The sequence below is a fragment of the Sycon ciliatum genome, chromosome 1 (assembly GCF_964019385.1).
Source record: "Sycon ciliatum chromosome 1, ocSycCili1.1, whole genome shotgun sequence".
Classification (NCBI taxonomy): domain Eukaryota; kingdom Metazoa; phylum Porifera; class Calcarea; order Leucosolenida; family Sycettidae; genus Sycon; species Sycon ciliatum.
In genome coordinates, this window is record NC_088643.1 from 94,008,565 (window position 1) to 94,013,491 (window position 4,927).

Consider the following 4,927-nt stretch of genomic DNA (forward strand, 5'->3'; position numbering starts at 1 on the left):
CACCAGACAGTCACTTCCTGTAAACACGCAAACAGCAAAAGAAGAGATCCCGCAAATCAGGAAAAACCATTGTGGAAAATATCGAGTAGATCATACACCATTCAATAATCTGGAGTAATTACAGTGAGACAAACACTTCACTGCTCTCTCTCTCTCTCCATCCTTCCAAAATACCCTGTAACAATTTCCTAGAATTATTCTATTTTAATATATTCTCAGGACATCATTCTGAACATAATAACTTCTTCCATGGGTCTTCAATCACAACGGAGGGCGAGAATATATCTAAGTCATGCAGTTTACGGGAGGTGCGAGCTGTCATGGATATAGAGGCTGATATTATTGTGCCAGCGTGAGGGCAGAGACAGAAAGAAGACACTGATTTCTTGAACACCTCACCTACATAATATTATAATCGAATCCACAGGGAGCGCTCGTACTTTGATCCATCAGGACGGGAAGAATCTTCAAAGGACTCTCAAACACGGAGTTTTACAGTGGGCAGCCAATTTCACAGCCATTATGAAGGCCCTCGACGACTACAGGAGATTTGTAGAGGAAAGAACAAGGAGTAAAGAGCGACAACAATCGCTTGAAGAAAAAGCAAAGAAAAACTGCTCTCTCTCCAGTCATTTAGATGCTGTTGCCTTTGACAACTGGTTCCATCCAGAGGACGCGACTTTTGTTTGTCCCCAGTGCTCTCCGTTGCTATGCGTATCGAAGGGGCCGTGACGTCACACTTAACAGCCCCATCGTCAAACTGGCCGTACATGCTCGTGTCACCTCCCTGTATTTTACTACTCCCTGGTCGTAGGGCGCTCTCGCCGTATTTAACGGCAATAGCGCAAGCGCGGATACAAGTTCTTCTACAAAACATGTGTAACATTATATTGTGTAACCCCCACCACCACAACATGTGTAACCCCCCCCTCTGCCCCCCACCACCACAACATGTGTAACCCCCCCCCCCCCCACCACCACCACAACATGTGTAACCCCTCCCCCTCCCCCCCCCCCACCACAACATGTGTAACCCCCCCCCCCCCCCCCACCACCACAACATGTGTAACCCCTCCCCCTCCCCCCCCCACCACCACCACAACATGTGTAACCCCCCCCCCCCCCACCACCACCACCACAACATGTGTAACCCCCCCCCCCCCCCCCACCCCCACCACAACATGTGTAAACCCCCCCCCCCCCCCCACCACAACATGTGTAACCCCCCCCCCCCCCCCCTCTGCCCCCCACCACCACAACATGTGTAACCCCCCCCCCCCCCACCACCACCACAACATGTGTAACCCCTCCCCCTCCCCCCCCCCCCCACCACCACAACATGTGTAACCCCCCCCCCCCCCCACCACCACCACAACATGTGTAACCCCCCCCCCCCCCCACCACCACAACATGTGTAACCCTCCCCCCCCCCCCCCAACACCACAACATGTGTAACCCCCCTCCCCCCCCCCCCCCCCACCAAACCTATTACTGTAAGGCAATAAACTTTGGCGGGTGAGAAACTTTGGCCGATCTCGAAATCATCAAACTTTGGCAATTTGGGGTTTTCAAAAAGAAATCGATAGGTAGTTGTCGTTCTTACATGATGTACATGCAGCCATGGCCCAATCTTGCAACATTTTAAATTATGAAAAACGTTGACCTGCGATTCACTTTAGCCGGTTGGTATCAAACGGCGAAATCAGTGAATATTAGATCACCAGCGAAAATATGTTGATTAACAGTAGTACACAGAGAGTGCATAGCACGTTGATACCACGTGACTGATATCTCACACAGAGAGTACATCGCACGTTGATACCACGTGACTGATAACCCACACAGAAAGTGCATACTAGCACGTTGATACCAGGTGACTGAGAACGCCACAGGATGCACAACTGTGATGGTCACCGTGCACTGTGTAACCAGGGCTATCAACATTATATTAATTCCATTCCAGATGGGAAAATGAAAAATTCAGAGCAAGAGAAAGGAGTAATTGTGAACATAATTATTATCAAAATCAATCGATATAGATGAAGGCTGTTGTATTGTTATATCTGATTTAAATATAATGTAGCAAAGACGGTGTTACACCCTCCAATAATAGCCCAGTCTCTAAAAGTAGCGCGGGTAGAGCTGTCACTGAAAAAATAAGAACCCCGGGCTCTTATTAGAGAAAATACGGTATTTATCGTGGGCCAGATACCACTGTTTGTACTGTAAATGGAAGAAAAATAAGTTCTCAGCTACAAATGCCACTTAGATTGAAATTCTGCGCTGCGTGCGTGCACACACGCACACACACACACACACACACACGTTCACACACGCGTTCACACACACATATACACACACACACACACACACACACACATGCACGCACCTGCAGGTAAATGCACGTGACCAATATTCATGTGTGTAGTCTGTTCGGCGAGATGATGACATGCTAGAGGAATGACCGTATGGGGTCAGTGATTATAAAGGCAGCCTAGGCTTAACGTAGTGATATTTTACAGTCGTCTAATTCTATGCCACTGTCGACAATCGACCTAAATTTGTTAAATAATCATAAACAACATTATTCATCGGTTGAGAGTGTTGAACATTTAACATGTACTTCAACAAAACCACCGAGACTCATTGGGGCATAGACATTGCTACATGCATGCACGTTCACTGACATCCCCCGGTGACTACTACCATTGTGAAAAGTACGGAGAGAGAGAGTACGCTCATTGGGTAACTACCGCCATTCTGGGAATACGTTCATTCTGGGAGTACGGCCCATTACCGGATTACAACCATTCTGGGAATACGCCCCATTACTGGATTACAACCATTCTGGGAATATGGCCCATTATCGGCCCCAGCCACCGCAACGAGACCTAAGCAGACTGCAAGCACGTCTTTACACAGCATTCTTCCTCCCAGTCAATACTGAATTTACTCTTTCCAAGATCGGTGTAAACCTTTTTTCCTCTCCTAGGCTAGATTTGTGCGATCTTTTCAGCAACTGATAGGAATTAGGGAAAGCACGATCAGGGGCCAAGAACTGGTTACCAATGCAACTGTGCACAGTATGTCACATATGAATCTGCATGGTTTTTAAACAGCGCTGTCACCCTGATCAGGTCAGCATACCTTTAAACCGATCAAGACACTCCGATCTCACTGTCCCTAGCAGTAAATCCATCTATCACACACACACACACACACACACACACACACACACACACACACACACACACACACACACACACACACACACACACACACACACACACACACACACACACACACACACACACACACACACACACACACACACACACACACACACACACACACACACACACACACACACACACACACACACACACACCACACACACACACACACACACACACACACACACACACACACACACACACACACACACACACACACACACACACACACACACACACACACACACACACACACACACACACACACACACACACACACACACACACACACACACACACACACACACACACACACACACACACACACACACACACACACACACACACACACACACACACACACACACACACACACACACACACACACACACACACACACACACACACACACACACACACACACACACACACACACACACACACACACACACACACACACACACACACACACACACACACACACACACACACACACACACACACACACACACACACACACACACACACACACACACACACACACACACACACACACACACACACACACACACACACACACACACACACACACACACACACACACACACACACACACACACACACACACACACACACACACACACACACACACACACACACACACACACACACACACACACACACACACACACACACACACACACACACACACACACACACACACACACACACACACACACACACACACACACACACACACACACACACACCACACACACACACACACACACACACACACACACACACACACACACACACACCACACACACACACACACACACACACACACACACACACACACACACACACACACACACACACACACACACACACACACACACACACACACACACACACACACACACACACACACACACACACACACACACACACACACACACACACACACACACACACACACACACACACACACACACACACACACACACACACACACACACACACACACACACACACCACACACACACACACACACACACACACACACACACACACACACACACACACACACACACACACACACACACACACACACACACACACACACACACACACACACACACACACACACACACACACACACACACACACACACACACACACACACACACACACACACACACACACACACACACACACACACACACACACACACACACACACACACACACACACACACACACACACACACACACACACACACACACACACACACACACACACACACACACACACACACACACAACACACACACACACACACACACACCACACACACACACACACACACACACACACACACACACACACACACACACACACACACACACACACACACACACACACACACACACACACACACACACACACACACACACACACACACACACACACACACACACACACACACACACACACACACACACACACACACACACACACACACACACACACACACACACACACACACACACACACACACACACACACACACACACACACACACACACACACACACACACACACACACACACACACACACACACACACACACACACACACACACACACACACACACACACACACACACACACACACACACACACACACACA